The sequence below is a fragment of the Lycorma delicatula genome, chromosome 11 (assembly GCF_047948215.1).
Source record: "Lycorma delicatula isolate Av1 chromosome 11, ASM4794821v1, whole genome shotgun sequence".
In the NCBI taxonomy this organism is placed as follows: domain Eukaryota; kingdom Metazoa; phylum Arthropoda; class Insecta; order Hemiptera; family Fulgoridae; genus Lycorma; species Lycorma delicatula.
Genome location: NC_134465.1, coordinates 68550034 through 68573856, shown reverse-complemented (window position 1 = coordinate 68573856; position 23823 = coordinate 68550034). Strand labels below are relative to the sequence as shown.

General features: G+C 28.5%; 1 protein-coding gene across 6 annotated transcripts in view; it reads left to right on the top strand.

Moving 5' to 3' along the window:
* Positions 1 to 23823, top strand: part of LOC142332146 (uncharacterized) — a 130045-nt gene that overhangs the window by 74422 nt on the left and 31800 nt on the right. For 2 of the 6 annotated variants that reach the window (XR_012758177.1, XR_012758178.1), the window contains 2 exons: positions 14439 to 14595; positions 16726 to 17199. The exons of 2 other annotated variants lie outside the window; for them this stretch is intronic. The gene's annotated coding sequence lies outside the window, so the exon portion shown is untranslated. Of the gene's footprint in view, positions 1 to 14438; positions 14596 to 16725; positions 17200 to 23823 lie in introns of those variants that run through there. 2 more of the 6 variants (XR_012758175.1, XR_012758176.1) reach the window with 1 other exon arrangement.

Below are 23823 nucleotides of genomic sequence, written 5' to 3'. Positions count from 1 at the left end.
TTGAAGAAGCAGTATTTCCTTAATTGTCTTTATAAAAGATCGGTTTTTAATTACTGTAATTTATCAGAATATTTTATAAACTTATACCGAAGAAATAAAAGTTTAAAGTTAGTTAAAGTGCCTATTTTTTTGTGTATGTAAAGTCTAAATAAAATTACAGAACACAAAAAAAATTTACTACAAGTTAAAACAAATTAAAAACTAGATACTTTTTGTGATTGATTATTACAGGTTTTAAGGAAGTTGAACTGTCAATAATAATGCAGAAAGTAATAACATTTAATGAGTTATTTAAGACATTAATGAGATAAAACTCTTTAAAGAAAACCTTTGTCTTTCGTGATAAATATTTTAATTTAAAAAAAAAATGTTTTAATTTGACTAAGATTACATATCTTTTGATTTTGTTAATTTTTCTAGATTTATAGTAAACATGCCCTAAACATAGCAAAATTCAGAGAAATGTGGATGTATTCATAAGTAATTAATTTGAAAGTGTTTTGTAATTATTTGAAATGTTTAAGCTATGGTATTTTTACAACACGACAATCTATCAGTACAGTTGTGAGCTAATAATTAAAAAAAATCTAAATTAATAAATATACCAAAAATGGTTATTTTCCGACTACATTCTGAAATGTGAAGTTATTAATTTGTTGTATGCCTTTTTAGAACTCAATTTTTAGTCGTAATTTTTTATATTTGTTGTTACTGGGAGATCAATGATGGAATGTTTATTATCGTCTTGAGTCGATCTTGTATATTTGTTTATTCTTTTTAATTCCATTACTGTGTAGAATAGACCTTCTACCTTAATAATTTTTTCACTAGATTTAAATAGATTTTAATTCATATTCAACATTAGTGTTATTATGAATGCCTTAGCATGCTAAATATATATAATTTTCTTTTTGAATGCAGTGGTTTAGTGTTATATATTTTATACCATCTGTTTATTTCTTAAATTGATTTTTCTACTGCTTTTTTCATTTTTAAATTTAATCTTTTAAAAATATTTTTAAATGTTCAATTCAAATCTGTTAATTTTATTATTGTTGTCCAGACTTTTAAATAATACAAACTGCACAGATCAATAATATGAAATTTGTAGGTAAAAGTAATGTGTGGAATTATACTCGGTCTGACCATTAAAACATAGTTTGCATTATTGAAAAGTGAATGAAAGATTTTTCTAAAAATGAATCAGAAAATTTTACAAAAAATTTCATTACTGTACTTGGAACCAGATTATAAGAAATTTAAATGTATTATATTAATACATGTTTTATAATGTAAATAAATGTTTGATAATGTAAATAAAAGTTAGGACTTTATGGTCAATCTTGAGGTTCACTAAAGTATATCAATTGAATTCATGCTGGCTTCTTACTTTTATTTTATTTATTTTTTGTTAACTTTGGAATTTTGTTTCTTCTTATCAGATGTAAATTTTGTGGCCAAATTTTGTTAAAAATATTATTGCATATTTTAAAGAAGTTTGGTTATTTTATTATACATAGTTTTCCTGCCTTTTATCAACATATTCCAATGTTTTATAGATGTCCTAATATAGCTTTAATTTTGTATATGTTTCTTTCAAAAGCTTTGGCAAGCTTTTGGTTCTTCAGTGATTGAATTTGGTGAAATGTGTGCACTGTTTATCCGATCTGCTGTAACGACTTTTTAATGTGTTCCATATTATACAACAGTGAGATAGATAATGATTGCAGATCAAATCCAGTGGCAGAAGTATCTAATTAAATTTCACTAGCAAGCAGATGTTCCATCTTATTGCTGGTGGCCGTTGCAGTTCTTATCATTTCAGAACTGGAAGATCCTGTTTTCCTGGATTGCTTAATTATCAATCAAGAAATGGACAATTGGCCCCTCAACAGACCAGTTTTAGTTAAATTATTTACGTACGTTGTGCTTGATCAATGTATGCTTTTTTCTGTTATCTATATTGCGGTTGGAACTGCTTTAATATAAACACAGCTTCAACAAAGAATCATGGGAATTATTCACAACTGCACTTCTTCCACCATCTTCGTGTGGTTAATCCTTACTAACATCACAGACGCCCATCCATTTGGTCTGCAATGTAGTTCCTATTTGTTATCTGAGGAAGAATAAACACCCTCCAGCATGCTGCAGGAACTGATTGCACGTAAACACTGTTTGTTCTGCATTGTTCTTTTCCCGACAATAGTCACACTTCACAGATGGTCTCAATGTCCACACCCACTCTATGCTTTGAAGCATCCATGACTAGTTGGGTCATGTGTGTTTCAAAGCATACCATAATTGGATCAACCTCACTATTAAGCCTCATTTCACTATTCTTGCGGCCCAGCCATGTCTGGAGGTCTGGAATCAGTTTGTGGGTCCATCTACCTTTTGTCAACTGATCCCACAAGTAGGAATTTATACCGTAAAACAAATGTGCTTTGAATCTGGAACTATTTTTTGACAAAAACTCAAAAGAGAGATTAAGAGTTTCAAAAGAGTAGATAGTTTGTGAGAATCTATGCAGAAATGTTGATGGAAGGTAAACCTTATTATTAAAAATGTTAACTTCTGTAAGTCTTCCTTCGATTAGTAACCAGGTGTTTACCTTGAAAAATACATTCAAATGTGTGTTTGTATTTTGACTGTAGCAGATCAGAACGGTTTTTACACAAATCTGAAAATTTTACATTATCTGGTTAATAAATATGCTGCAATGTGTTTACCGTTCCTTTAAAAACAAAGAAACTAAAAACCAACAGGTCCAGACTCTCTCATTATATTTGTATTCAATTTCAATTCAGTTTTATGTAACTTTTTGAACTACACAACTCTCAGCAATTTATTGGAAGTTTTTGTACCCCATTTATTCATCTCTTATTAATGATGAAATATTTTGGGTGTGTATTTTATCGGGCAATTTTCTAATAGGTTGTTTTACAAACAATTAAAACCCATGATTTTTTTTCAATTGTACACAGTTGCATCTACGCATGCAATAAGGAGTTAACATCATTCTACACTTTCAAGACAATAGCCATTAATGTGTCTTTCTTTTTCCTGTTTAGCCTGCGGTAATTACCGTTCAGATAATACTTAAGAGAATGATATGTATGAGTGTAAATGAAGTGTAGTCTTGTACAGTCTCAGTTCGACCATTCCTGAGATGTGTGGTTAATTGAAACTCAACCACCAAAGAACACCGGTATCCACGATCTAGTATTAAATCCGTGTAAAAATAACTGGCTTTACTAGGACTTGAACGCTGAAACTCTTGACTTCCAAATCAGCTGATTTGGGAAGACATGTTTACCACTAGACCAATCTTGTGGGTTAGCCATTAATGTTTATGACAACAATTAGTACTCTTATGTTAGTAGAGATTAACAATAAATCAAAAGTTAAAAATTTCAATAAATTTAGTATATATTTATAGATAGTATAGTATATTATAATATATATATATATATATATATATATATATAAATATATATGAAAAACTGAAAAATGAGAAAAAATGAAAAATTGTAATATTGAATTTTTTTTAAAGAAAGATGGTTAACTGCTTCAAAAAGAACACTGCAGATCTACAAACATAATATGAAGGATACAGTTTAATAAAATGAGCCAAACCATGATTTAGTTGATAGAAACATATTAAAAAATATGATATTTTTATTTTTACAAACTGTTATCGTAAAAATTAATATAAATACATATTAACTTAAATTAATTTAACAATAAAAAAAAACAAAGTAATTTTTCTTAATCTATTAGTGTCAAATGCCTAGAAATAATTCTCATAATTATTTTTGAGTAATAATAACTAGAAAATTTAATAAGTTAAAAAATGGTATATGTGCATTAATAAATAAAAAAAGGAGCAAAACCAGTAAGATTTAAATACATACTTAATAACACTGTTTGGGCTGTAGTCTCTCCTTTGTTATGAGTAAGAACACTCACAATAAAACTAATAATTTAGAAGTGTTTGTGGGATTATAAACAAAAATGCGCTGAAAGAAACTTTGTTAAAGTTGTACGAGACCATTGCTTTATCTTTTCTGTTTTATAAATGCAAGGATTGGGTTTTCATGAGAAATGAATTTTAAGCTACAAGCCTCTGAAAAGAATTTCTTAAGAGGCCTTAAGAAATGGAATGGAATACCCAGACAAGATGAGGATTTTACAAGAATTAATATTATTTCCATAATTAATGTAATAACTAATTATAGAGTGATGGAAGGAACGTGTAAGAAGAATTCCCAAACTGTGCTCCATTTGGAAGGAGGGAGAGAGAGTGATATTGTGAGAGAGAGAAAGAGAGGAATCTTTGGAATGTCGGAATAGGTCTGCGAGTTTTATTACATTATGAAAATGATGATAATGAATTAAAAATGTAAAAGTTCAAGAGTTCAAATGTACAAATAATTTAGAGAAAAACAAATTATTTTTAGTTAAACTATTGAAATTGAAACTAAACAGTATTGAAATATTTCTTAACAAACACCAAGATTATAAAATTATAATTTTAGTTTGAATAAAATAATGATATTAAAAAAAATTAAATTTTTATAAGAAGATAAACACAATATTTATAAGAACTAGAATTATTTTTTAAAACATTTTAAAGAAAATAATATTAGATTGTTAATAACAGATGGAAAAATTTCACTCTTGAAACTAAAATATTTTCATTCAAAATAGGAATAGTCTTGAGTAACAAATTTGTAATTTATCTTAATTTTCCACTTGAAGATCAATATCTTGAACAAACTCTTCTAAATCATCTGTAAAAGTTTGCCCGTCTTTTGATGTCAAAAAAACTTTTAAAATTATTATGTAACAGTAGGAATGAGTCTCGTTGATTTTAATAATAGTATAATTTTCACTTTTGACATTAGGCATCAGGCAAAGTCCATTTAATACAAACAAGTTCTGTCGATTATTTTTTTAACTATTTTACAAACATTTACTTTTTGAAAATCATTTGACAGATCATTCTTAAAAAAAGTTATGCTGCCTTCATCTTTAACTATTTTTATTTCACGGCTTCTCAACGAGTTTACTTTCCTACTTTCCATATCTTTCTGTCTGCAACAGCTTGAAGCAATGGAGATTCTGATTTATTCATTCTGTTAATAGTAAATCTTTCATTTTTTTATACAGTTTTCTATCAAGTGATGTAGAAGACTATGTCAACATATAATCTTTGCAGAATTTTCAATTTATACTTGACACCCCAACTTCTAAATCATATAAATATATATATATATATATATATATATATATATATATATCTTCTGGTACTAAAAATCAGAACAATATTTTATAATTTTCTGTAATGACTGTTGATGAACCAAGTAGAGTTTTAACAGGGAGAACAAGTTTAATACTTTGATTATGTCTCTGGCAAGAATCAGATCATAAGCGTAGTTCATTAACTGGAGCTTTAATTTTTTTTAAAAATGTACTTAAGTAAACGCCATCCCACCTTTTGATTCTATGTCCATGTCATCTTTACGCACCAGACATTAAATATGCCTGTCTTCGTACTTCCATCATGAATACCCAAATTGTATAAACTTTATTGATGTTTGTTGTATCATGTTAACTAGTTGACTCATTTTTGTATAACATTAATAGTGTAACCGATTTAAAAGGGATTTTTTTGTTAAATTTTTTTGATTCTAAATAGAACAATAAAGCGATTTAATCAGACATTTTATTTTTTTAGAGTACGACCAACTTTGCTTTTCAACCAGAATATTTTAGATTTAAAAAACACCTGTACTTTGTATTTTCAATATACTTCAAAATTTCACCAAAACGTAACCTTCAAGCTTATATAATTAATTATATCATCTTGAATTTTTGGTTTTATTAATTATATTTTCAACAAATGAACAGTTAATTATTGAATAAAATAAGTATGTGTGTGAACACGTTTGTCTCTGATTTTGATTTGATTTCAGCATTCTATTAAGCATAGTTAGGGAATTACAAAAACACGAATGGTTGCATTCGGCCGTTGGGTTCTACTCATAATAGCTGTCAAAATTAAAATTTTGTAATAATCATTGCTCAATAATGGTGTAAGCTGTCAAGTTGGTTCAAACACTCTAATGTTTAGGTTTACTGAAATGCAAAAATGTATAAATATCAATTTTGTAAGTCAACTGTTAGACCTCTAAGTGATGGAAAACTAACTTTTTATTAATTGAAAAAAAAAGACATAAAACTGCCCAACCGTAAGATAAATTATATTAACTTAGCATATGTAATATAAGCAGAAGTTAGAGATAATAACCTTGTTATAAATTAATTAATAATCGAGAGAACAGTAATAATAATAAGAATGTTTGTTCGGAAAAGTCTTTCTTGACTTTTCACTGATAATCGGTTTAAAAATAAACTTAATCATACAGTTTAAACTAGTTTTTTTATTTGTATTAAATGTATTATGTTTTAATGTGTCTGTTTATATCACAAATTATACAGGTTGAGATCTTTTTCAAAACCATTTACCTTAAAAATAGTTAATTTTAAAACTTTTCTATTTATTAATCATATTGATCATTAAAGATATGGTTTAGTTTACTACATTTTTCATTGAAACAAGAAACATGGTAGATAAAAAACATGGTTTTTTTGCTAACCACAATTCTTTTATCATAGAATATATTATTAATAAATGGTAATACAATACAGTAAAACTGTATCTAAAAATCATAATAGCACACCCGTATTCCTCTAGTGTCAAACATTCCTGCAATCACAGTGAAGATATTCACTGCAGATATTCATTTTGAATATCTGCAACTTATATATTCCTCCAAATTTTGATATTAGTGACAATGATCTTTCTAGTCTCTTTCCCCAGATTTCTTTATTCCTAATAATTGATTATTTGAGTTCCCAACACCATTCATGGGGCTCATTGGCATGTTCTCCTGCAGGTATTATTGTTGATCGACTGAGACAGAACTTAGATCTCTGTTTATTGAGCAATGGATCAGGGAAGTTTATGTCATCTTCATCAGGTGCATTTTCTTGCATCGATCTATCAGTGAGTTCAGCAATCTTGCTCCCATGTCTTACATGGTGCATTTCTAAAATCTTCTTTGAAAGTGATCATAGACCGATTGTAATCTCGGTCAGTAATAGTGAATTGCCTCAGATTCAGCCATGCTGATGGGTAGTTTAGAAAGTGAACTGGCTCTGATTCAAGAATTCCTTTAGCGATTATGACGAGAACAGTAGTGCGATTCACCAATTTGTGAAGTTTACACACCCAAATCTCGATAGTGCCAATGAATTCATCTCATTAACATCTGGAAAGCCAAGGCAACCTGCTGTTTCTTGATGGATGATGACTGCAGTCCTGCACTAAGGGACTGGCTTAGGGCTTTATGTAATTTTAATCGAAGACCGACAATTAAATTGCTTTGCGCCTTCTGCAGCATGAGAGGCGTTTGTCATAGAGTGTTTAGGTGTGCTAAGCTAAAATCTTGGTTGAATTACGTCAAATTCATTTCTCGTATAACACCATCATCTGTTGCATGGAGAAAGCTTCGAACCGTGTGAGGATCGGTAGTCATTGCAGTCGATTGGACTGCAAAGTGGCGATTACCTTGTTACTGCACCATTTGATGTACTAACCATATTTGGAAGGTCATTTAGAGCAGTTTCATTGTTTCATCATCGTACTGCCCTGAGTTTGTGAGATATAAAGTTTCAGGTAGAAAATATACAATTGGTAACCGGAAACTCGCAAAATGAATTAAACACACCCTTTTCTTATAATGAAATAAGTATGCTCTGAATAATTTTCATGAAACTTCCCCTGGAAATGATAATATTAGGTTCAGTATGTTATCACACCTCTCAGATATTGTGCTATGACATCTTTTGTGTATCTATAACAAAATTTTCTCTGACCAGGTGTTTCCAAATTCTTGATTAGAGGCATTGGTTATCCCCATACTGAAACCTGGTAAAGGTAAATCATGCCCTTCCAGTTATCGTTGTATATCCTTGACCAGTACCTTGTGCAAGGTGATGGAACAAGTGGTAAACGATGGTTTACCACGATGGCCTAGTGTGACACCTTGAGAGAAATGCCCTAATTGCTCCAGAACAATGCATTTTTTATCAGGGTAGATCATCCATTGATTAAGTAGTTGCCCTGAAAGTTTCTCTACAAAACATCTTTTTATTTTGCCAATGCCTTGTTCTAGCACAGACCGGTAGGCACAGCGTTGCCAGATCACTCACAGTGTTGGTAACACTCATTACTTTTCTCACACACCTCGTATTTATAATAAAGTAGTTCATAATTAAAATTAGGCATAATTCAAACCGAACACAATTCATGGCATATTAAATATACACCAAATATTATTGTTGATAAGGTATGTAGATGATAGTGTATTCTTATATAACCCGACCCTAAATAATGAACATTTGATCATTTTAAATAAACTTAATAATTACAATTAAAATTTAAAATTTACGTACTAAATGGAAGGTAACAAAAAAATATATTCTTTAGATATTGAAAGCAAAATAATGTAGTAGAAACATCAGTTTATAGAAGATCCACAGCAAAAATAATATTACAATACATTTAAATTCTAACCACCCATGGTCAAAAAAATTAATAAATATGAAAACATGATATTTAGAACAATTAATTATACAAAAAAAACAGTAATAAATTCAAGAAAGAAATATATGAAATTAAACAAATAGCAGCAATGTTTACTGGTTTTGATGGTGAAATTATAGAAAATATCTATAAAACATAGAATAAAAATACCAAAATTCAACAACAAATAAATAACACAAAGATTAATAATAACTTAAACCTAAAATACAATTACACAAAAATATAATAGAAAAAATATTAATGTACATGATAAAAATAATTATAGAAAAAGCATGTAATCCAAATAATCACATTATAAAATATATTAAAAAAATAACAATAAAAGTAATAGAGAGAAATTGAGAGGTATATCCAAAAAATGTAATAATACTTCTTTTCCTTTGGTTAACAGCCATTATAGGCTGGTTGGCAGCAGCTCTCCACTCTTCGCTTATCAGTCTTTATCATTAGCTCCCAGTAAGAATCACAGTTCGTATCATCCATTATCTGTTTTATGAACTCCAACCGAGACCTTCCCTACAATTTCTCCCTTCTATCTGTATTTGTATCACCAGCTAATACACATTAAGAGGGTGTAATGAAGTATTTCTTAAATACTTCATTTGACACTTTTTCCATCCGATTTATCTTCATCATCCTGTAATACCAGTATTGGCAAAACCAATAATTATTTAAAAAAAGATTTACAGAACATACACAGCATACAAAACCAAAAGAGAAGTATATTTAATGTAGTTGACCGTTTGTTAGAATACAAATATAGAAATATATACAAATATGAAATACAAACGTACTGATTAAAATAATTGAGAAATTTTAGATTTATAAATTTAAAATAAAAATATAAAATGATGAATCACTAGATCAGCTTTTGAACATTATGATTTAATTAAAAACATAATAAAAATGCAGTCTAAAACTTGGAAATAATGACATTAGAATAAAGTAAAATATATGTTTTAAAGATAACATCATAACAGTACTGGACAGCAAAATTTACATACATGCTTGTTATACGAGGCATTTTTTTTTAAAGAAAGGGCTGTTTTGATATAAAAATTAAAATAAGAGAAATTAAAAAAAACTTTTATAACAAAATAAATTTACACATATGTAATATTTTGCACCATATTCACAATACATTTTTGATTTTGGCTTACCAACTTTATTATTCAAGAATTTTCCTGCTTATGATTTAAACCAATTATTTACTTTGTTTTGCAATTCTTCATCAACTTCAAACTTCTGCAATGCAAGCGATTGCTTTAAATGGAGAAAAAGGTAATAATCACTTGGTGCAAGATGCGAATTCTAAGGTGGATGTTCACAGATTTCCCAATTAAATTGTCACAGTTCAGTGGTTTTGTTTGCCGTGTGAGATTGTGCGTTATCATGGAGAAACAAAATCCTGTCGGTTAGTTTCCTGCGCCTTTTATTTTGAATTGAACATCTTAAGTTTTGTAAGCGTTTCACAGTATATATTGTCATTAACAGCTCTTCCACGTTCAAGAAATTCAATCAAGCAATATCCCTTCGGCATCCCTAAAAATCATAAACAGAAGCTTTTTCATTGAACTTTCTTGCATAAACTTTTTGGGCTTTGGGAATGATGAATGCTGCCATCGCATTGATTGCTGCTTTGTTTCAACATTTGAATAAGGTATCCACGTTTCATCACCGGTCGCAATGTGTTTCCATAAATCACCATCTTCATTTTCGTAGCGTCTCAAAAATATTTGAGCTACAGTAAGATGTCTTTGTTTGTGTGTTTCTGTCAACATTTTTGGTATCAATCTGGAACGCAACTTTCTGTAACCCGGTTTTTCAGTTAAAATGTCATAAATTACTGATCAAAAACAAAAGGAAATTCAGTTGATAATTGAGAAGCAGTAAGCTTTCTGATTTCATGGATTTTTGCATTCACATTTTCAGTCGATTCATCGGTGATGACAATCAGGCATCCATTATGTTCTCCATCATGAACATTTGTTCTTCTTCCACAAAACAAATGACACCATTGGCGAACTTTAAGTTTACACATAACACCGAGTTTGTAAACATCAACAATTTCTGTATGAATATCAGTAGCAGATTTTTTTTCACCAATAGATAACAAATTACTGATCGTACTTCACAACTCACGTGATTATTTATTGTAGCACTGATTTCAGCACGGCTAAGCTCAGCAACTAACCGGAGTAATGTTAACCTGTTGTTGCAAACAGATGATTGTTGATATAAATTAACATGCTATACTAGCACCATTTTCCACTACATGTAGTGGGAGCAAATTGAAAATGGCCTTTACTGAAAAACCGCGCTTCATATTATTCAAAATATAAAACATAATTTCAAATAAATGACAAAAGATTTAAAAAAATATGTTTTAATATAATTGATAATTACATTTATTTAATTAAATAGATAATAGAATTTAATGCCGACTGAAGATGCAGGATCCTGCAAATATTGATTTTTGAAATTTATATAACTTCAATTTATCTATTAACTGTGTTTTGGTGGTTAAAATTTAATTTAATACAATATATATATAAAATTTCCCTTTATCAAAAACTGCTAGTTGTCTAAGCCAAAGAATGCAACCTTGTGATCCAAGAAGCTGCAATTTTTAAGTATGTTTACCTTTAGAAATATTGTTCTATGTTTATGCTTCTTATTATTTGGTTACTACTTTTAGTTTTTTTTTTTTTTATAGTGTTTTCTATTATTTAATTACAACTAAAGATATCTTCTTTTGGAGGCACAAACCTTTTTAAATTCACTTCTCTCATTAATATAATTCAGTATTTTAGATCACGTTAAGGACCGTTATAAATAAAAATTAGGGCCCTGCTCTGTAGTATTAATTTTTATGTTTCACTTCTCTCATGAATACTACCTGTTTTTTTTTTATGTGTAATTTAAACATAATTAGTTATTAGCCTCTCCTTAATATGCTTTCAGTTTACAAAAAGAAGCTACCTTGCAACAAATTCACTAACTGCTTTGAAATAATAATTATTTAACTATAATTACATCGTACATTTAATGTAGGTTCCATTTAGAAATTTGAAATATGGTAATGTTTTTACTTTTACGATCCTACTTGAACAATATTCTTGTTCCGATGAATTTTGGGTTACTTACAAATAATTTATTTTATTACAAAATTATGATAAAATAAATCCTTACTTTAAAACTAATTAACAAAGTGACATGTGTGCGAGTATGTTCATATGCGAGTGTATGTGTGTATAAGAAATAACTTTTTAAATGTTCATATGATGCTAGGTTACATGTAGGGAAGTAAAAAATTTATATAATATAATAAAACCAATTACAATACTGATGTTTAGATTTTTTAGTTATTATTTATTATTGTAGTAAGAAATAAATCTTTTCATTTTGGATGTTTCCTGTTATTGTTTTATAATTACCGGTAATTTTAAATTAAACAATCGATAATTTCGTCTGGCTGTTTTATATGGGTTAACAGAGAAATAGAGGATTTGGGGTTGTACCTAGCTGCTTTTAATCTTTTCAGCAAAAATCCTTGAAAGGCATTTATTTTTATCAGTAGTATTATTACCACAAATTGTGTGACTTCGACTAAATCAGATAATGATATTTATTTACACATACATAATTTAATGTTATTAACTTTAAAAAAACCTACATTCTTAATCAGCCCATACATATTTTTATTCTGCTTCATCAAACCCTACTCACAATGAAACAGAACAATATCAGTTATCCTTTTTATTTTTCTATATAATTTAAATTGAAAATTTTTTAAACAAGAAATTATACTGACTATAAAACATTTAAAAATGTTTTTTGTTTTATTATTGCAAAATACTGGATTGTTATATTGTACAAATATATATATTGTACATATATTGTACAAACATGTATATTGTATATATATTGTAATATATATATATATATATATATATATATATATATATATTGTACAAAGTACGTATTGCCTGAGGTAATCTGAAAAAATTAGAAGTACTTTTATCCTAAATATTCCAAAAAAGATCTTCATAGTCTTCTATTTTAGATAGTCTTAGCACTTGCTAACAGACTCTGTACATTATTTTCTGCATATTTATTATTATTGTTAATATTATGTTTCTGAGCTTAGTTTTTCTTGCCTGCGGCTTGGTTACAGGTAACAGTTTTTGTAGGCTTATATAATTTAAAAAAATAAATAAAATCGACATAAAGAAGGTTCTAAGATATAAAATTTATCTTTTTCTAATCATTTAAATTAAAATTTTTGAAGCTAGTAACTAAATTATATAAGTTAATTTTTTATAATTTGGTGTTGACTTCTAAAAATGTAAATTATAGAAAAATTGAGTAAGTATCATTCTTTTTATTAGTTTTTTTTAGGTTAGTTTGTTTTATTTACTTATTCCTTTTTAACAGTTAGAATTCTACATTTTTATACCCAATTTTTTTCTAAATTGCTTAAATTCACCTTGCAGATTATCATTAAAATAATTTTCTTAATTAACTAGAAATCATTACTGCGTTCAGTCAGAATTTCAAATATATGCTTAACAGTATCAAAGTAGGTTGTTGTCAAGTAGCATTGTTAAGCAATTGATGCAGTCGCAACTTAAAAATTATGAAAAGGAGGTAGAAAAAACATATCATAACACAATATTATCATCAGAATAGAATTTTTTTCTTTCTGTCTGAATTGAACTATTGTCTTCTAATTACAATAATACATTACAATAATTATATAATATATGTGATTCAAATAATTTTTTTTAATAAATTTTTATATACCAGTTACTTAGAACCGAATATATTTCTTTTTTTATTATGGTAATTGTTGATTCTTTTGTCACTAAGTATTATACCTTCACTGTCAGTTATGTTATTTTATTTGCATTTACTTTAAGAAAACGTACTTAATTGCTTGGTTATATAATGTGGGTTATAAAAGTTCTTATTTTAGTTATAGTTAATTTTTTTACAAAATAATATCATTTTTACATATATCTTCCAGTTATGCAATGTTGTCAAATGTTTGTGCTTCTCAGGTAATATATGTCAATAAAATTTAAATTTAATAAGTGAATTTAAAAATTTTTACATGACTTTATTATTTCATTTTTAGTAAACCAGAAGTAACTTTAAATTTCTTTCTGTTTTATGGTTTACTTAATAAAATTGGGCATCTGATATGAATTTAGTATAACAACTTATAAGCGCTTTAAATTGTCTACTTTACAAGATGCCTCCACTTCATTATCCAAAAGACAAGCTGTTGTAAGATTTAAGCAAGAATTATTATAATGAGTTTTATTTACATGATAATTAGTACTTTTTTTATCAATCTTGCATTTTGTTTTTTTTGTGTTTTTTTAATTTAACACTATTTTTTTGGTTTTTTAATTAGTGGGTTTTTCTTTTGAATTTTTTTGTTGATCTAGCTGTTTGAATATTTATTAAAATCTGTATTATTCTACTCTGTTTAGGAGATTAAATTCTTAATGAATTACAGTTTTTGATTTCACAAACTGTAAATGTGCAATCAGTGTATCGTTTATTATTGTTTTTTACATGTTTTATTTTCTGGGTAATATTTTGGGCATTGGTATCATTGGTTCCTCATCAATTTTGCTAAAGACAAAACTATGTACTCGGTTATGGCAGTCTAGCTGAAAAATTTAACAGTAAGTTTCAGTGGCGCTTTAATTTGTGTGGAAAAAAAATTTTATTGTAATATATGTTTTAGCTGAATGCAAGTTGGAATCTGTAACATGCTGCATCCTTAGCGAACAAAAATCTAATCTCCTGAAAGATTGTGAACAAAATGGATGCTAGCTGCCTTGAAGAGGCCTTGAGTTATTCCCTTATTAGGGTCATTTGTCTCATGCGGTGGTTTCTTCAAGGTTAGAATCATCCTTTTTATCATTTACCCTTTTTCTTATCCTTGTATATGTAATCACTTCCTCTTGGTTTCGGGTTCTGTGTTTCTGCAAGACTATGTTAAGGATATCATGTCCTTAAATCATTGAATCATCAATATGGTATGGTGGTCTGCTTGTAGACCACCATATCATACACTACGTTTATATTAAACCTATAAAATTATAGGAACGTAAAATAGAACTAAAATAGGAAAACGTTTATTAAGTTTGTCAATCTCTCAGTCATTGGTATCATTAGAGAAACAATTTAATCACAGCCAGTTTTGCATCTCATTCTACAATGTTCCAAGAGATAACCTGGCTTTGCAAACATGGCAAATCTATTTCATGAACTTTCTTAATTTTTTACTTATGTAAAGCAAACAGAAGTCTCTTTTGGATAGTATTAAAGCAAGTAGCAGGTTCCATTTCCACGTAACGCTTCAAGCCAGTAGGAAACAACGTTTTGGGTCATATTTCAGCTGGTGGTTAGAGACCAAAACAATTGATAAATTATGTGAAAAAAAAACACCAGCTTTTAATCTTACTTTTATTTATCAGTGTGAATAATTTGACTGTTTACTCCAGCAGCGTTTAGAATAATGAAATAAATTACAGTGCTTAATGGCTCTGGGTATATCATAGCAGGCATACATTTGATCTGTGTCCATTCCAACTTAGTATCATTACATTCCATTTAGTTTTGCTATAAAACAGCAATAGCTGTTGTTTCTTCTTCTAGCCCTATTTTTTAACATGTCATCATTATTAGACTGGAGAGTAGATGAACACTTTCCCTTCTGTTATTGTAATGTTAATTGTATATTATTTATAACATAAAATCAAACTTATTTCTTTTTCTGAAATAATTATTAAAATTATATTAAAATTCAAGGAAATATTAAGTTAAAAAACCTATGATTTAAATAGTGGGAGTCGACCAGATCCAGAACAGTCTTGCTAAGTACAATGAACATAACAAGAATGTGACTAAAGAGCACATGGTTCAAGGCCAACCAATAGGGGAGTTCTGTCACCCACATAAATTTAAAAAAAATATAAAATCTCTTAAGATCTCAGATTGTCCACAACTAACAAAGGATAAAAAAGTAAACATACATATCAGATCGCAGACTAACTTCTTTTGATAGAGGCCTTTTTTATTCAAGAATATAATTGTTTAATACTTTCCAAATGACACTTTAAGTATCAGTAGTACTAATTTAAAGCTGTCCTAAAAAATTATTTAAATCCAAAAAGTGTGTACTCTGTAGATAATTATTTAAAAAAATTATTTTGTTCAAGATGTGTATGTATGTGGGTTGCATTTCTTAGGTCTTTAAAAACTACATTTTTTCTTATATATTTATATCAATATAGCTTGCTTAGGACTACTATTATAAATAGATTAATTAATTCTTATTTAAATAATGATTTGTATGTGTTATGTTGTAGTGTATTGAAAAAATATGTTATAAATTTTTATTGTAAATACTAGCTTTATTTTAGAATTGGTTTTGTTTGGGTGAAATGCTGTGACACCTTCAAGTTGTACTGCACATGCAATTTATTTTTATGTTAACAGTAATGCATCGTTATTTGGATTCCTGTCTTTTTTATTATTTGTTAAGATTACATGTGACTGATATAACCTACTTTAACAAAATTTAAAGAATAAACCTATTTTAGTTTTCCTTGCTCATACGCTTTACAAAAATTAGTAATAGGACAACAAATTAAATAAAACTGTAAAAGCACATTTTTTTAATTAACACTATATATTAGCAAAAAATTCAATTTTTACCCTTTTAAAAAGGGTAAAAATTGAAAATTACTTTCCTTTTGTCCAATAATAAATAAAGTATAATATTTTTTTAATCAAAATATAAACAGAAACTGGAACAGACCAAATGATTGATTGAAAAAAAATTAGTAATTGAATTTCAGTGAATGAACCATGGTAGAACTAAGATGTCAAAAGCATCATTTCCATTGTGTTTTTTGTAATGTAAAATTGTCAGCTTCCAGTACTCACTTTGTGTTATTTTAAGCCCTTTGATGTAATTTTTTCTCATTTATTTATTAAATGCTTGTTTTGTCTTAATTTCTTAGGTTCCAAGCTGGATAAAGGCTGAACTGGCTGAAGCTAATAATTCCTGGAGACCAGACATATGATGTACCAAGCAGTCTTTTGAATAGTTAATTCCTTCTTTCAAATGATATTTATATTCTATTTCTAATTAAGTGTTCAAATAATTAATTTGCTGAAGTATTATTTATTATTAATTTTCTCTGTAATACAGTTACAATAAAAGCTACAAGTAGCATTAAGATACATAGAGCAATAGTCTGCTACTTACAATTTTACCTGTGGATGGTCAGAAGCTAATTAGTGTAAATCATCAATAAGAAATATCATTTTAATCCTTTTATTAGAATTAGAATGTGTTATTCATTAATATACTAAATTAAACAAATTCTATATCAATATTAAGAGAAAATGTAGAATCTTATTTATAATCTTAGAAATAGAAAATCAAAACATAAAATTATTCAACTTATAACAAAATTAAAAATTGTGACTTACTTGGTTTGTTGATAATTTCACACATTTTTTACCTCTTTGTTTATTTATTCTTTAGTTGAAGCAGCTTACCAACTCGAGAAGACTTCTTGATGCTAATTATAGAAAACAGCATCTCTTCATTAAAGTATATTTAAAATGTATTTTAGTTAGGTTGCCCTTTACTATATCAAAACCTCTGAACTTTTAAGTTTCCATTGGTGTTACTGCATCTTTATTGATCTTTCTGTGAATAATAGCACCTTTAAGATTTTTGGCCAATAAAAAAATTAGTGTTTGTAACTTTAATTACTTCAAATGGCTTACTCTTCTTTGTCATCTTTATATTGATCTTCTGGCCCAAAAATTTACTCACACTTCTAATCCTTGGTTTCTATTATGGCAAAACTGTAATTAGGCAAATAGCTTAGGTATAAAAGAAGACATTTATGGCAAAAGATGAAAACAAAATATTTATTTTTGATTACGGAATAAATTATTCTTTTTACTTCTCTGAATACATGGATACAGCGTTCCATATACCTCGTGTCTTACGTCTAATCATTGTATTTTTAGTCTATTGCTTGTAAAAACTGATGTTTGAATAACATTTGAAATATGAGTTTCTCAGGACATAACAATCCTGGAGAGAAAGGTAATTGGGAAAATATTAAACGTCAGTATCCAAGTCATATTTATTTTCAATAAAACACACACATATATATATATATATATACACAATGCCACTCAAACTGCAGCACTGTGTTACATAACAATGACTGCATCAATACTTTTCATATAACAAATTGTTCAGAGTGAAAAGGCATTTTTTCACTTGTTCTAAATGTTCTAAACAAATTAAAGAATACACTCAATTTACTGTGTAGTATTAAAATGTTCAAGTTGTACTTACTTGCTTACTTTTTTTTAGTTACTTTCTTTACTTAGTTAATTTTTTTTAGTATTAACATTTTTTAAAAATATTTATTTAAAAAAACAATCTCAAAAACATAAATTATTTTGAAAATTAGAGCTGATAAGCTGGGGGGGGGGGGGTATCACTAAACACTAAATTGTATTTTTTTTAATTTATCAGTTACACCCAGTGTAACCAATATATAGTAACAAAATTAATACACTGAAAGAAGATTAACACTAACATTAAACAGTAAATAATACCGAATGAGTATAACATCAAACTGTAAAAAGTAAAAAAACAAAAATTATTCATGAGAATAATATTAACTAAGTAACTGATAGTACTAAACAATTAATTATTACTTTCAGAAGAACATGATGGTGTGTATCTTGCACCCTAAAAGTAGATAGCATTTTCTTCCGTACCAACAACCGTATAAGTTGGACCACATTTAGCTATCTAACAAACAACAAAGTAACATTAATAAATAATAGGAAAAAGAGATAATATCCCAATCAAAACAACTATCCAAAATAGAACATTAAGGCAGTTCTGGTCTGACTGACCATAAGTTTCCCTAGCTCAATACAGTCATTCAACCACACTTGATCTCGTACTCAAGGAAAAGATATGTCATTGATAACAACAACCTCAAAAGTATCTAACCTGACCCGAGACCACACACTATCTGTATGGAAGGTAGAGTGAAGTTGATCCTGGCTTTTGAGCCAGGATTCTTCCTTCCCAAGCCTGTACAGAATGATATGGACCACCATCCCTCTACAAGATCATACTCAGTCAGGTAAAGCAGTGGGTGCTTTGTGCGTCATAACATTGGTGGTGCTGCTGCTGCCACCGCCACCACTACTACTACTAATCATTAAGAAAAAACCACATTGGTAATCCTGTTAACTTCTGTTTTACATTCTGCAGTCAATTTATTGCTGTATAAGTACCATTGTACCACTTCGTTCAAATCATTTTATTCATATAAATAAATGTGCTTAATTCAATATTCATACATGTAGAATGCATTCTGTTGGAAGTGTAGAATGATCTGTTTTTTTAAAAGTAGTTTTTTGTTACAAACTTGCAGTTTGATAGAAATTTATCAATTATATATAATTTGTAGCGATGAAAACATTGTGCTGTTTATGTACTGTTGGGCTCATTTATGTACAACTATGTTTTGTTCGAAAGAATTACAAATGTCAAATAAGCAATAACGGATTGTTAAATGTACCTGAGAGAGTTGTATGTATGATGGTCATTTATTTAAACGGTGGTCCAGGAGTGACTGTAGAAATAGATGAGTCCTCATTTTCAGAAACAGCAGTGGGTTTCAGAAAACAGTGGGTATTTTAGAGATATTTTCAGAGAAATACTTAATTGTTTCATGTATGCTGTTCTGAATCTTACTGAAAATACATTAATTCAGACAATAACAGCATGCATTCAAAAAGGATCAACAATAATGTCTGACAAGTGGAAAACCTATGATGGTATTTCTCATTTGGATGGATATAATTTTCAACATTACATTGTAAATCATTCAGAAAATTTTGTAGATCCCATCACCGGAGCTCATACACAAAATATCGAAAATTTGTGGGCTTGTTCCAAAAAACGTAATATGAGGGAAAGTGGAACTGCTTGGCTAATGTTGGATTCATATCTGTGTGAATTCTTATGGCGTAATAGGCATAAAAATGAACATTTATTTAATATTATATTAAAATACATTGGTGAATCCTATCCAGTGAAATGAAATTTTTTTTTTTATTTGATGTTATTTGTATTTCAGTTTAGTAAGTTAGTGTGTTTATTTTGTTTAAACCAAATATGTTTGGTTCAGTTATGTGATATATGTACGATTCATCAGTAACCAAATTAATCTAACCAAACTTAACCTACACACGCTTTGTTCCCTAACCTTGACTAATTAACAATAAGTTTTTGATTATTTAAATAATAAATTCAGTAATGATGGCTAATAAGCTTGTTATTTTATTAATTTGTAAAGTATATTAATATGGAGAATGTTTAAAATGACCAGTATAAAACAACACATTAGTGTGTTTCCTCTAATGTTTCATTCATTAATCATTATAAAACGTGCTATATTAAGTAATTTTTAAGTTGAAAATTGTGAAAAAAGTGTGGGGGGAAAAGGAAAAGCATACCGAACAGTTTTCGTGTAACTTAACACAATACTTCAGCTTACAAGAAAGGGCTTTAATACCCTTCAAATAAATTACTGAACCATTTAAAAAGTATATTAATTTATTTAAAATATAATTAAAAAACTTTATTTTAAAGAGACAATATTACTGTCGATGAATTTTTAAACGATACTATTTAAAATTAAAAACCCTGAACTTTTTGCAAACCATTCAATGTGCATGTAAACGAGCCTCAAATAATTTTTTTTTAACGTTTTGTGAATTGTGATTTATTTTGTAGTTATTACTTGTATGATAATATTTAAATTATTATTCTTATATGAATACCTGGAAGTCTCCAGATATTCCATGCAGTTTTCTGCATTCGGAGACCATACACAGCTGCATCCCTTTTTTGTGGCGTGTGAGTGAGGTGTCTTGTACAGACTCAGGTCGACCTTATCTACCCACCGGGTTGGTCTAGTGGTTAACTCGCCATCGCAAATCAGCTGATTTTGAAGCCGAGAGAGTTTTAAGGTTTAAATCCTAGTAAAGGATCTTCATACGACCTGAACACTAGATCGTGGGCACTGATGTTCTCTGGTGGTTGGGCCCCAATCAGCTGCACATCTCAGGAACGGTCGACCTGAGACTGTACAAGACTACACTTTATTTACATTAATACATATCATCCTCTGAAGTAATATCTTACGGTGGTTCCGGAGACTAAACAGAAAAAGAAGAGGCCGACCATATCTGAGACGTGGCCAACTGAAATCCAAACATCCAAAGAACACCGGTATCCACGATCCAGCATCCAAATAAATGCAACTACTTTTATTAGGATACAATAATTCTTGACTTCAAGAGTAGCTGATTTATGACTACGAATCTCTACCACTAGACCAACCTGGTGAGTTATACTTAAAATATAAATTTGGATGCTAATCAGATGAACTTTTTATTTTATAATTAATGGTATATTCTGTAATATTTTTGTGATCAAGGTTTTTCTATGGTTTCTCTTGAACTAACCAGCCAAATGATGGGAAAGTTTCTTTTTTTATGCGTGAAGTAGCCTACATACCCATTTCTGAAGTGACCATAATAAAAGAAACCTCTAAAATTTGAAATTGGATCCATTCACCTTGAAAACAGTCTACAATTCAAATTAAAACTGAACTTAAATAACTAGGATAATTCAAAATTATTGTGAAAGTAATAATTGATAATACATAAAAAGCACAAGACCTAAAAGGAAACGTAAAATAATCTTACTCTGTGACAATTGTGTCACACGTTAAAGTAAAATGTATGTGTAAAAAATAGGCTACACCAAATTTTCCACTCGTGTACCAGGAAACAAGAAATTCAAAATAATATACAGAAAAAATAAATAATAAGAAAAATTATTTCTCACTTCTTTGAAGACAGGGAAAACTCAATATTATATATTAAATTGAAGACTGTGCAAACGGTTGACAAGGAACGGACAAATATTATTCTGATATCTATGGGTAATTGGTTTTCAAATTATAAGATTATAAAAAAAAATTAAAGAGAAAGCATAGAAAATTGATAACAAAGTAATTGATTGAAGATGACATCGATAAGTAATAATATATTTAGAAAAATTACAAAAGTGATAATATACATTTCAAAGTTTTGTTCAATTTGATGATGAGATTCCCGCTTCTGGATCGATGAAAGGACAGAAGATGGCATAATTAATAACAAAAACACGGAAGACATAAAAAAGTAAAATGCTAAGGAAGGAAAATCAGCAACTCCGACAAAGAAAATCAAAAACTACGTTAAAATGCTACAGACGTTCTAGAAATCCAATGATTGATATTTCTTTCTCTTCATATGTAGAACAAACACAAAACTGGCAAGATTTCGAAAAAAAATTATGACAATTTTTTAAAACAAGTTTCTCTTCAAAAAAGAAAAACATAAATTTGAGCCAAACAAAATTTATTTTGAGCCACACTAATCTGAAATTTATTTCTTGACTTCGTAATTATAAAAAAAAACTCAAATAAAAATCTCCACGACTGGAAGGAATTTTCTCTTACTTTCAGATTTGAATTAACGAGATTCGACAGGTTATTAAATTTAATCAGGTTATTAAAAAAAATATATATAACATGTAATACATTCAATTTTTTGGATAATTAATTACTTTTCTTAATATAATTTATAAAATTTTCCCAAGTACTTGTAATTTTGGGACAAAAACTTAATTTTATATAATTCAATAAAAAAGTATTTGTTTATTTAAATATTGAAATGTTAATTTTAATTAGAATAATAATAAAATACAAATTAAAAAGGTACATAAAAATTATATGCGTAATTAAAAAATCAAGATAAAAATAATTTGGATAAACGAAACTATGTAATATAGTTATAATAATAAAGCAGTAAATAGGTCTAATCTATTTCAGCAGAATAACCATAAAAAACAGAATAAACAATATTCAGATCGCTAACTTATTTGGCAGAGGTAATGGATTTGTTACAGGATAAAAGAACAGTTAGTTACTAATAAAAAAAACCAACGAGCCCTTATAATTTATTACGAATGAAAAAATTAAAATTTTCACCAAGAATCTAGATTCTGTAAAAGGGGAGAGGAACGAATGAAAGAGATAACAAATTTATTAAAATATAAAATACACACTGTTGTCAATATTCCTGTACCCGCCAATATTATAATTGGCGGGAAGGCGATTGCCACGAACTGGTCACTTGTTCGGATCTTATCTCCCAACAGGGGGAAAGATCCAGCCTCGCACCAAATAGCTGAGCCAGTAACGCTAAATGTATTGGAGATTCTGGAGCACCGGAACTAAGCTGGTTCCCATGTACTAAGCTGCATTGTAGAATGGACATACTCATTTCAGTTTATGATAAAATTATCTATAATAAATCAATTCTGCATTAGATATTTCAAAATAATAGTCACGTAAAAGCAATAACGAAGCATTAATTAGAAAGTAAGTTCATATGCTGGATAAATTTTCCACATAATAAACATGACAATATTTATGAAAAAATTATAAAAAAAAGTATTTTTAATAATACTGTATTAATTAATTTTTTTAATACAAATAAAACTAATTATTAACTATTACTTAATATTATAAATTCTACTACATAAAAATTCATATTAGGTTATAAACCATTTCATTCTTTACCTTTAACAGTAATTTCAAATTTAAACAAAGGTACAAAAAAATAATGACAGTTCGACAAATAATAGTTTGAATAAAACATAGTAGTCGTCTGTGCAACAGGTGGTAGGGGTTACTTAACCTACTTTGAGACAACGTTTGGAATTCCAATGTATTCCAGACATCCTATTGTCACTGAAATATATAATACAATCGCTGAATTAAATCATCACAACACACAGATGAATTTCTACTGGAAGCCACGTGTGAATCTTGGGTAAAAAAATAAAAATAAATATTACTTCAGACACTGTATTTAGAACTACTGTGGATCTACATATTTATGCTTTATAAACTTTAATGTGTAATAGTTTTAATAATTATGCA